The sequence below is a fragment of the Panthera onca genome, chromosome D3 (genome assembly GCF_046562875.1).
Source record: "Panthera onca isolate mPanOnc1 chromosome D3, mPanOnc1 haplotype 2, whole genome shotgun sequence".
Classification (NCBI taxonomy): Eukaryota; Metazoa; Chordata; class Mammalia; order Carnivora; family Felidae; genus Panthera; species Panthera onca.
In genome coordinates this window covers 16,021,212-16,033,946 of record NC_138350.1, presented here as the reverse complement: position 1 = coordinate 16,033,946, position 12,735 = coordinate 16,021,212, and positions in this window count along the sequence as shown.

Sequence of the window (12,735 nt, the reverse complement as noted above, 5' to 3'; positions counted from 1 at the left end):
GGCTAGATAGAAGACCGGCACTTGCTGAGGAGAATGTGTTCAACTTACCAGCCTTTTAAAAACGTTGGCAGGGGCCAGGTTGGGGATGGGTGCAGGAAAGAAATCCAATGACAGGATTCGTGATTTGAAACCCGTAGAAAGAGGTTCAGCAGAGGACTTTTTCTGAATCTTCCGAACGTTCGTTGCTTAGGTCACAGGCTGGTGACTTATTACTGCCCCCTCCAGGTGGTATGGGGAAATGCAGGGGAAGAAATGAACTGCAGTCGGTCAAGCCATTAGTTGCGCTACTGCGTTTATCATAGGCTCAGGATGATCAGAACCTGGAGTTATGCTCTCTCGTTATTTCAACCATCATCAGTCTTCACATCAACACCAGTAAGAGTGGCTGTGGGAACAGCTAGGCAAGGGGCTAAGAGCTTTCCATGCATTATCTCATTATCTCTTACAATACCCTCGGAAATGGATACTTTTAGGGACCCCTGTTACAGATGGGGAAGCAGAGGCTCAGACAGGTGAAGCCACTTGCTCAAGAGCACATAGCTGGTAAATGGCGGAGCTAGGACTCAAACCCAAGGTCTTCTGACCCTTTCTGCTCTGCTGATTTTCCAAATGATCTAACCCCCTCTCCTCATCGTACAAGTGAGGACAATGAGGCTCTGAGCAGCCCCCGGAGCTCTGAAGTTGGCGGGGATCCCAAATAGCTACGAAGACCTTTACAAAGTTACACTTACGTTTGGCTTTCCAAAAATGATCCCAAGCAGAGGATGGGAGGGGTCCCGATGCAGTGACCCCCGGTGGGGTCAATCAGAAGAAACTTGCTAATGTTGGCATCGTATGCAAGTACTGATTGGGAGGGCAGCCGAGGGCAATCCACCGCAGAGAAATTTCACCCGAGGCCGCAGGACAGGGGTGGGGGGCTACACGAGAGACTGGTCACCACCACGCCATCTACACTGGCAACAAGCTGAGTCCCTGTAAGGGTCTGCCCCTAACACAAACGGAGGGGCAAACTATGGTGGACCCACACCAGGGAGCACCGTCCGGGCAGTCCGAGATGCGGACACGACAGCACGGGTGGATGTTAATATCACAGCACCACGAAGGAAACAATAAGCAGGATGCAACCCACGGCACCGTGCCGTTCCGGTAAATAAAAAAACACATGCACACAAAACATGTTTTCCGGGGACAAATATAAATAAAAGGACATCAAACGGATCAGACTGGCTGCCTGTGGGGCATGTACGGGAGGGGTGGACAAGAGTGGGGCGTGAGGATAAATGGAAATGAATGAATGAATGAATGACACACGGAAGACGCTTGCAGACAGTAATGTGAATGTGTCCTAAGCCAGGAAACATGAGCACCTCAGCCTCAGCACCCCAGGTTGGAAACAATAAAACTCAAGACAAAATCACCCTACTAGGCTCATATGCAAAACAAAGTCCTAGCAGAAGGAGCCCAGCATTTTTGAAACACCTACTGTGTGTCAGGCACTGTGCTACGGGTGTGTTATCTCATTTGTTCTTTGACAGAATATGGGAGGGCAGTGTTGTTTGTTTTACAGGTGGGGACGGTGGAAGAGAGAGGGGAACAGCCTGTGGCGGGGCGGGTATTCACCGGAGGAATGCATTTCTCACCTGGGAACCCGAAGCCGAAGCCATTTGCTTGCAGGCAGCCCTGGTGAAGCCACACTCCGTAGCGTCTATTTTCCTTTTAGGGACTGGAAGGACATCATCAGATGATAGTAAGAGAAAAACTGTGACAGTTCCACAGGATGGCCCCATTCTTTTTGAAAAAACGTGTCATGTGATTTTGCCTGGAAAATGAGCTGGACACAGGTCCACGCGCTGGCAGGGAGTTCCTGGGAGCAGGGATGAGTCTCTGCTGGGCACCCCTGTCTACACTACCTGCTCCCGGGCTGACCCACAGGAGGGCTCACTACACATTCACACACATGGTTCCTTAGGCAGGAAGCTCACGCGTTTCTCTACACCTTTATGTATCATCTGCATGTCTTAGAAGAGCATAAATCGCTCTTCTAATCAAAAAGGAGCCATAAAGCATTTCCTGTGTGGAAGGAAAATGTTTGCTTCCTGTGAATGAGCAGAGGCATTCTGAGGCCAGCCCTGCCTGAGACTCCTGTCTCCCGGGGTAACTGACGATTGCAGGGACCCCGACCATCCGTAGCACCTAATGGGAGCAGAGTTCAGGGCGGAGGGCTCCAGGGGGAAAAGGCAACTTGAGGAGGGTGGCGTCTTGGTTAACCCAAGCCTTGGAGCCTAACTCCAGACGAGCCTGTGATGCAGAGCGTGCTCTTTGACCACGAAACCTCTGCTTCCACACCTGCGAAGTGGGCTGGATGCCAGGCACGGCATGAAGATTAAATGAGAGAGTGCACGGAAGGGGTTTAGCACCAAGCAGGGGCTCGACACATAATACTCGCGTTATTGTGGCTGGGGGCCAAGCGAGCGCCTCAGCTGGCAAGAGCAGCAGGGACAAAGGTACTCAGCACGACTGTGCCGCATCCTGTAGGGCTCTTGTTTTCAGATTTCTACTTTTAAGGAATCAGAGCTGGGGTGGCTGATCCCTTGTCCTTCCCAGCCTCCTCCAGAGCTGTGCCCAGGGGGCCTTAATTCCTGGATAAAAAAGGCAATAAGGGATCATCTGGGCCAGTTTCGTCCCTGGAGCACTCCGTGTGCTGAGGAAACACTGAGGAATTATAGCACAGCCCACAGCTTCCAGGCCGGGGCCCCAGACCGGGTGACTAGAAATTAAGAGAGAAGATTCTAGAAGCAGACAGAGTAGGAGTTGTCTGAGGGTGGGAGCCAGCTTTACCCAGACCAAAGCCCTGGGAATAAACAGACCCCCCCCCCCAACCCCACGTAGGAGATCCTGGCAGTAGTCCTTGAGGACACACACACACACACACACACACACACCAGCTCAGGGAGCTCAGTCAAGTCAGAAATGACACCCACGACTGTCCAGCCACAATCCACAATCCCTTTAAAGTAATAGAAACATTGGGGCACCTGGGTGGCTTAGTTAAGTATCCGACTTCGGCTCAGGTCACCATCTCACGCTTCGTGAGCTCAAGCCCCGCTTCGGGCTCTGCGTGGACAGGGCGGAGCCTGCCTTCATCTCTCTCTCTCGAAATAAATAAACTGAAAACAAAAAGTAATACACACATTATGCCATATTGAGTGATTTCTAGGAGCCAGGCACTGTGCTAACATCTTTACAGGAATCAGTTCATGTAATCCTCCCAATACCAGGTAGCGATTAGGATTCCGACAGGTTGCAAGGACAAGAAATAAAGTAACCATGGCTTAAGGAAGGAAGCTTGCTTATTTATTTATTTATTTATTTATTTATTTATTTATTTTTAAGTAGACTTCATGCCCAGACTGGAGCCCAATATGGGGCTCTCATGACTGTGAGATCAAGACCTGAGCTGAGATCAAGAGTCAGACGCTTAACCGACTGAGCCACCTAGGTGCCCCAGAAAGCTTATTTTTCTCTCATGGTGAAATGAGTTCAGAAACAGCTGGTCCAAGACAGATGCCAATGACTAGAGTTCCTTCTTCTTGGAGGTTCTGTCATCCTCAGCATGTGGCTCTCTCCTCATGGCCCAAAATGGCTGCTTCAGCTCCTGCCTCACAACCACATTCCAGTCAGCAGGCAGGAGAGAGTTCACGTCTCCCTCTTAGGGTCCTTCCAGGCAGTTGCAGGTGACATTTGTTTACACGTCTCCCTGGCCGGAATTAGTCCCATGACTACCTTGAGCCACAGGGAGTGATGGAAAAATAAAGGTTTTACTCCAGGTGACCATGAGTCCATGTCCAAGTTAGGGAAGGAAACGAGAGCGTGGCTACCTGGTGGAGGGAGGGCACTCGAGGTCTAGGCCATAGAAGTAGCAATAATTCTGCTTTTCAGAAACTGAAATTGAGGGGAAGCTGAGGCCCAGAGGGAGGCACTGACTTGTCAGAGGTCACTCAGCCAATATGTGGCAAAGCCTGGGGTGAACCAATGCCTGTCCGACTGAGCCACTGGGCCTTTGGAAATCTGTATAAAAAGATACGGGTGGGAAGTTCTGCAAACAGGAGAGACCCAGAGACACAGCTTCAGAATCACAGGCTTCGGGGCTTGGACTTTATATGCAGAGTTTCAAACCAGAGCCGTTTTGACAACTGAATCCAAATCCCCAGGAAACCGTTGTTTCTAGCTGAGGCTGTGACGGAGCCTTAATGACAACCTAAAGAAGGCCATCTCTGCAGGGCCCAGGGAACAGGCCGTGAATTCTGTTTAGGATGTCCCTTCCTGGCCAAGCTAAACCAGGGAGGAAAGAGGTTTATGCCAGGCCATGAGATCACACCTGGAGGTCCCTCTCCAAGGCGGTAGCAGGGGGGATTTGCGGGGGCCATTTGTCTTCTGCCCTCTCTGGTTCAGAGGATGTGCAAATAATCGTGGTTATTTGAATTGCCTCACAGAGCGGGGAGATAATGAAATCCCGCTAAGGAGTCTGTGAGGAAGGACACCTCCAAGGTGAAACGTCTCCTGTTTGGTGCTGACATTCAGGGCCCACAGCACCCAGACCAGTGGGACCCGCCAACCACGGGTGCAAATTACCCCACGGGAGAGCAAATGCGAATAATAATGACCGTGGGTAAGCCACTTGGCATGCAGGTTCCTGACTTCCTTCTCACCAAGCCCCCAAGACAGAAGGACACGGTATCATCCTCAGCTTAGGCAGGGAAAGTGGCGTCTTGAAAACAAACTACAACCACTTGGGGCATCTGTTGGTCAGTTTCTAATAAAGTAGTACATAGTCTTATCATAGGACCAATTCTACTTGGAGGCATTTATCCAAAAGAAATGAAAACACAAAGATTTCCCAGGAAACAGCCCAAATGTCCACCCAATAAGAGAATATGGGGGGGGGGAGGGGGGCAGTAATTAGGTGTCTGTACAGCAAAATGTTATTCAACAATAAAAAGCAATGAGCCATTGATGTGCAACATCATGGACGAATCTCATGGAAATGATGGAGCATGCAGTAGGAGTCCATGCGCCTGAAGTTCAAGGGCAGGCAGAGTTTCCCAAAGGTGCTAGGAATCAGAGGATTGCTCACCTCTGGGGGGAAAAGTACGGAGTAGGAAGGGGCACAGGGCAGGGACGCTTCTGGAAGGATTTTACATAAATCGGTCAGGGTGATACAAGAGTGTTGCATTTGGGGGCGCCTGGGTGGCTCAGTCGGTTGGGCGGCCGACTTCGGCTCAGGTCATGATCTCGCGGTCTGTGAGTTCGAGCCCCGCGTCAGGCTCTGTGCTGACAAGCTCGGAGCCTGGAGCCTGCTTGGGATTCTGTGTCTCCCTCTCTCTCTCTGCCCCTCCCCCACTCATGCTCTGTCTCTCTCTCTCTCTCTCTCTCTGTCAAAAATAAATAAACATTAAAAACAATTTAAAAAAAAAAGAGTGTTGAATTTGGCAAAATTAACGGAGCCGGTTTAAGATTTGTTCATTGTATTGTATGTAAATTATGCCTTGATAGAGTACAGGGAAAAGAATAAAGAGGTGAAGTGTCTCGTACGGCGAGAAAATGATGGAGTTGTGCCACAAACCAACAGCCAGCCTGAACCAAACACAGAAAGACAGCCACCACCTCATTTCCAGGGATTGGGAAGATCTCTGTTCAGCTCGCATGTGTCCCTGAGCCAGGCCTGTGCTGGGGCTGGGACGGTCCTGTCCTGATGCAGGGTTTGACCCCGGGACAGGGGAGCAGCCATTCCAGAGCCACGGGGGGGGGGGGGGGTGAAGGAATGGGGGGGACAGCAGATTCCCCCGGGAGGGGACCGTTTCCAGATTTTCTAGACCAAGGGGACGGCGAAACCAGAAAGGAACGAGAGAAGGAAGGGATGTGATGCAGATAAGGAACAGGCTGGGCAAAGACCCACAGTATGAAAGGAGAGAATGGGGTCCATCGGGGGACAGAACTGCTAGTCACAGTCTTCCTTAGAGAGGGGACAGGCAGTGATAAAAAATGCCATCAATAAAAATAATAAAAGTGCCTACACTTTACGCTCCTTACTCTGTGCCAAGCACTCTTCCTATATTAACCCAATAAATCTTGGCAAGGACCTCATGCGGTAGATTGCCCCCATTTCGCAGATGATGAAATTTGAGGCTCAGAGTGGGGGGGGGGGTAACCTGCCTGGCATCACAGAGATAGTACGTGGTGGAAATGGGATTCGAGCCCAGGTCAGCAGGCTCTCGCATGCATATTCTCCCTGTCACCCTGCTGCCTGGCTATCCAGATGGAGAGGGACGGATCACAAAGCCCCCCACCAGCCGCACGAAGAGCTCATCCTGGGGGCAGTAAAATCCTTACTGCCCCTCTCTGAGCTTCAGTTGCTGCGTCTGTAAAATATCGATGTTAATCATTCCTACCTCAAAGCACCGTGATGGGCTTACAGCGAAGGCATAGTGTCAAGCAAGCCGGTAAAAGGCCTGGCCTGGAGGACACCGCCCGGTTCGTGAGCTGCCGTTACTTTACGGGTAGAGTCACTGAAGAGCTCACACGCCTGGACCTACTATGCGCCGGCGCTCTGCTAAGGGATTGACGTGAAGTGCTTCATTGAATGCCCACAGCAGCCTGGGAGTTAAAGGTCATTGTCCTCAAACATCCCGCAGACGAAGGAGGTGAGGAAGAGAGGTTGGGAACTTAGATGATGCCATAAACGAATACCAGGACAGGGCTTGAGCCCACAGCGTCAGGCTCCACTCTGCAAACCCCTACCCTGCACCCGGCGGGACGGCGGCCCCATGTGGCCGGTGAGCACAGAGAAGTGTCAGGTCTGAACGGGGGTGTGTTGTGAATGTCAAACACACACCGGATGCTGAAGACTCCCTTTGAAAAATCTCGTAAATGATTTCTCACATTAATTCCATGTTGACATGATCATAGTTGGATGTACTGGCTTAAATACAAGAGATCATTGCATTTAAGGGCCCGACGCGGGGCTCGAACTCAAGATCATGACCTGAGCCGAAGTCGGACGCCCCACCGACTGAGCCACCCAGGCGCCCCTCTTTTTACCATTTTTAATGTTTATGTATTTATCGAGTGCGAGTAGGGGAGGAACAGAGAGAGCGAGGGAGACAGAATCCGAAGCAGGCTCCGGGTTCTGAGGTGTCAGCAGAGAGCCCGACGTGGGGCTCAAACCCATGAATGGTGAGATCGTGACCTAGGCCAAAGTCGGATGCTTAACCGACTGAGCCATCCAGGTGCCCCTTACCTTTTTTTTTTTTTGAATGTGGCTTCTAGAAAATTTTAAATTACATATGGAGTGTGCATTATGTTTCTTCGGGGGAGTGCTGTCCTAACCACCTTGCTATGTGGTTCCTGATGCATGGGGATGAACCATTAGCCTTGGCTCCCAGCCTCTCCACACAGGTCCTTCTGAGGTTGCTGCACTTTGATTTCAGTCCAAGTGTGCCTAGGAGCTGTGTCCCTTGTCCCTCAAGCCTTAGTGAGTGAGTGTGTGTAAGCACGTGCGCTCTTCAAAGTCACTTCCTGCTGGGCTCCTTCTTCACCACTGTTGGCATCACAGCAGCTCCCAGAAGGTGGGAGAGGGCAGAGGGGACCCCACGCCAACACAGAATCTCTGCCCTCTGCTCCCACTCCTGCGGGCTGCTCCATCTGATGGCGCGCCAGCCCTGCGCTTCCAGATTCTGGCCCCCGGCAAGGTTATTGAAGCTGAGATCGGCTGTCCTCCCTCTCCTAGGGAAAATAAAAATATTCTAATTAAAGCTGGGAAGGCCCTGGGAACAATAGTGCTGGCGCCAGGCTGATGGATGTAATTCAATTTGCAGCGTGAAGAGCAGGACTCTAGGCTCTGGCCATTACCGTGTCGATTGCAGGGCAAACACGATCCAGAAGTGGATTTAGCGAATGCAGGCCAGCCCACATGGTGGTGGAGGGGGGGGGGGCGCTTGAGTCTTGTATCTGTGGTCCGGGAACAAGTGATGTCATGGGGTGTGGAGGCCCAGATACACCCGCTCCTCCAAACCTCAGTTTCCACATCTGGGAACAGGGGATCACGTCGGCACCCCACCTCCTAGGTCCTCATGAAGACTGAAAGAGGCAATGTAGACCCGGTGCGTGGCTCAGGGCCTGGCCCAGAGTAAGCGCTCAATGAAACAGAGAGCCATTCTCTTTTATTTTAGCTCCTTCCCCCAATGGTGACATTGGACATCACACCAATTCTCATGTCCTCAGCAGGCACCTGGTGCTACAGCCAGATCTCTGGTTCCGGGGGTGATGCCCTGGGAAGGCAGTGAGCAGAGGAGGGGGACAGGCTAAGATGGAGGTTCCTGGGCTGGTCTGTGGTCATGGCTAAAAATAATCGTCACAATTACATGGGGAAATATCATGCTACCAACAGCTGGCTACTGAAGTTGCAGGGTCGGGAATAAAAGGTAAGATGCAAGGGCCTGGATTTTGGATCTCCGGAAGCTTTTGGAGAAAAGTCTGAAGTCACTCTGTACTAGATAATGAAGCTAATGGATGATTTTGTGCCAGGGCAGACGGTGGGGAGGTGAGATTAGGAGAGCCTGCGGAGGTGAGAGACAGAGCAAACCCAGCAAGATGTTTAGAGGCTGGAGCTGGGTGAGGGAAAGGGGTCTGAATCACCCTCGTCACCACCACCAACCCCCGAAGAGTGCCGATCCGGGGATATTTGGAAAATCTTGATGCCTCGTGTTCCATTTTGAAGTTGTTTTCACTCGAGCGAGGTTAACCCCTCCTGTCTTCCACTCCGCCCCTGAAATCTATTATCCTCACAAATAGTTTGTGCGATTGGATTTCTGTCTATTGTTTTTTTAAATGGAGCTCAAGCAGGAAGCTGAGCTTCGAGTCTGGGGGGATGTGGGGCCACAAAGTGCGGAAGCAAGAACCCTGGAAACCCGAATCCTTCTGAGAACTGGCAAAAATCTCGAGGGGGTTCTGAACTTCTCAGGCTACTGCTGAGTATTATGTTAAGACCTTCCCCCACTGAAACCCACCCCCCCCCCCCCCAGTCCTCCTGGCAAAGCAGACAGTCCAGAGAGTTGGGACTCCTTCCTCTCTGTTGGTGGCCAGCTCTGTAACAAAAAAGCAGATGGAGTCTAGCTTAAAAACAAGGGGAGGGCAAACTGGAGAGTTACTGAAAGCTCACGGAACTGCAATATGAGATAAACAATAAGCCACAGAAAGGCCGGTAACCGGGGTAGTCCCAGGGACCCGAGCAGCAGGAATGGTGGCTGCCTCAAAAGACAAATGAACTAATTATTTTTGTCCCTAGGGTACTTGCTCAAGATTCAAATCCCCAAGAAAGGGACTCTGATTGGCCTAGCTCGAGTTACACAGTTACCTTAGCACGGAGGGATAGGGCTCAATGGAACGACACACGGAGGGGTGGAGGGACAGACAGTTCCTTAAAGAAGCGGGACGACGTTGCTCCCGGAATGAGGAGAGAGGGGATACCGGGTGCGCGTGTTTGTGCACGCGTGCGTGTTTGTGCACGCGCGCTCACACAGAGGTGCCCACCACCTTCCACCCCTTGTCCACCCAGCATCCATCCTTCTACCCGTACACACCAATGTACAAGGTCCCCTTCATCGCCTGAGCCGATAATTCCACCTACACCTACAAACACAGGGGCCCGACTCCATGACAAAATGGCAAATAAAGCAGCCTATCTATCTGGAAATATCCCTTTCAGGAGTAAGAGGAACCGTTGCAGGAAGCTGTGAGAATGTTCAGGGAGGAGGTGGGGGGCTGGCTCTCAGATTAGAATCGCTACCTGACCCCTCCTCGGCAAACAGGAAGACGGCAGGTCTGGGAAAGGTGGGGGTCCTTAGCCCACTCGTAGGGGTACTCGACTCGCACGGTGGTTACGTCAGGGAGGAGGCGATGCCCCCCACGAGGTCCCGCCCTTGGAAGACACGACGTGGGGCACCTGGAGCCGGCTGATTGAGGAACTTTGCTTGAGCTTGCAAATTCCTCCTTGCCCCTATGTAAGGCATGCTTCCGGCCCCGAGTCAGGCAGTGAATGTGAACAAGTATGGAGCGGCAGTCAAGAGTATAGGCTTTGGAGTGAGGTAGAACTGGGTTCAAATCCCGGCTCTTCTTGCTGGTTGTGCAACTTCGGTCAGGGCTGGACCTCCTGGAAACTCAGTTTCCTCAACTGTGACATGGATTGGTGTCTGTCTCATCGTGTCACTCGGATGAGTAAGCGAGCTGATGCATGTAGCAGACGTCAAATAGTACTTGGTAAAGGCTCCCTAATTAAAAAAATTTTTTTTTATTTCTCTCCCTGCTCCTCCCCGGATTGCTCTCTCTCTCTTTCAAAGTAAATAAATAAATAAATAGATAGATAAATAAATAACTATAAAAACTTATTAAAATAAAATAAAAAAGTAAAAAGAAATGGGTGAAATTAATTTAAATATCTTTCATTTAACTCAGTATCTCCCAGAGGATACCATTTCAACATGGGACCCATACAAAAAGTTATTGAGATATTTTCTGCATTTTTTTTTCTTGTAGCCATACTTCAAAAACTAAAGAAGAAGCATCTGTAGTGAACGTTCACAGTGTATTTTATTTTATCCCATATATCTAAAATGTTATTTCAATATGCCATCAATATGAAAAAGCATTCGACATTAAGCATTAAAAAGCGTTCCTACTATCATACGGAGTCCTCAAAATCTGGAGTGTTCTTGTACGTTTGTGGTACATCTCAGCTTGGACCCGCTGCACTTCAAGTCCTCAGGTGGCCACAGGTGGGTGTCACGGTGGACACGGGGGCGTGGCAGAGTATCTGCGTTTCCTTTATGCTTCCCGGGAGCCCTGTGAGGTATTAATAGCCCCATCTTGTACATGATGAAATGGTCCCAAGGTGACTTGTGTGTGTGACTTGCCCAAGGTCACACAGTTGGAGAGAGCGGGGTTCGGGGCTCAATAGCTTGGGTTTGGGGCTGATACAACCCCTCTGGGACCCGGGTCCTTCCCCCGACTCCGGAGCCCCCACGCCTGCCTCAGGATGGTCCACCCCCAAGCTATCGATTACCACCATGATTTATGGCCCTCCTGCCAGGCAGTCCTGGAGACATAAGTAATTTGTTTCTGACAGTGGAGGCCTGCCTGGACACCCTCACCTCCCCGCACCGCCTCTGCTTCCAGCCCAGACGATCGATCGATGCCCCGCTAGTCAATGGTGCCGAGAAGTAACCTACGGCTGCAGTTAGATTCGCTTAATCAGGCACTTGCTCAGAGCAGCTCATCTGACAATTTTATTGGGCCGGGAGCATCATATTTCAGTGTCTGTTTCAACCCAGGATGCTTGTTCCTTGATCAGCCAGGGTGGATGTTGGGTCTGCTGCTTTATGTATTACAGCAGGCCCTGCGCTCCTTCCCAGGAAGAGGAAACCCACTGACTGGAGTATAATCGATTATCTGACCTGGAAAGGGTCACCTGTCAGCCAACCAGCATTTATTGAGCAAAATCTGTGAGCTCAGCTCTCAGTGGGACAGGATGAGGGCCAATAATGCCAGTGGCTATAATAACAATAATAGTTAACATTTATTTAGCCCTTACTGCGTTCCAGGTACTGTACTAGCATGTCATACATGCACGCACCATATCGCAGGGTAGGTGCTATTTTAATTCCCATTTTGCTGGAAATGAAACGGAGGCTCAGGAATGTGAAGGGGCTTACTCAAGGCCACGTAGCTGGAGAGGAATACATTTGAAATCTAATCCTGAGCAGTCCGGCTGCCCTCGAGAGCTCACTGACTTGGTGAAGAGCCACAATCCATAGTCAAAAAACGTTATGAACGATAGAAGGGGGAAAGCAATGGGGACTATTGTTTCTGGACTAACAATCATAATATCACAGCCAACACTTATTGGAGAACTTCTGATGCGCTAGCCTTTTAAGAGCTTCACATACCGTATCTCATTAAAGCTCCACGAAACCTGGAAGTAGGTACTATTACAATCTTACTTTACAGATGAGGAAGCTGAGGCTTGAAGACGTCAGACGGTTTGGCCAAGGTCATGACAATGTAATTCCAGCCAATGGATGGATGGTCCTGCTGTGATGTTTCCCTGTATGTTTGGCTTGGTTCTGATCCCTGTGCTGTTCACCCGAAGACTGCAAGGTAAGGCTGACACCCCAAGAGAGACATCTGAGCTGGAAGAAACTGACATTGAACTGGGCACTCCCAACCGACACAGCTTTAGTAGTTAGGACATTTTAGGATCCGTGAGGATCCATGAGTTCAACCGGATTCTCAAAAAATCTAAGACCCACTGCTTTCAAGGGTTGTTTGGAGAAAGAAGGGTTCACCTGTCAATGGAAAGCATTGGATAAAGGAGTGAAGAGGCTGTGGGATCTGGAGCCAGACCTGGGTTCAAATCCTGACACTGTCCCCAAATAGCCACCTGAACTTGGGCAAGTTAGTTACCATTCCAAAGCCAAGCTTTCTCATCTCTCAGATGGGGGTCAGAATGGCATCTAGTTCATAGGGTTGTTGTTGTAGGTATGTGCTATAAAATGATGTGTGTGCTACAGACTGAATGTTTCTCCCCACCTCCAAATTCATATGTTGAAACACTGATCCCCGATGAGATGGTATTTGGAGATGGGGGCCTTTGGGAGGTAAGTAGGTCATGAGAGTAGAGTC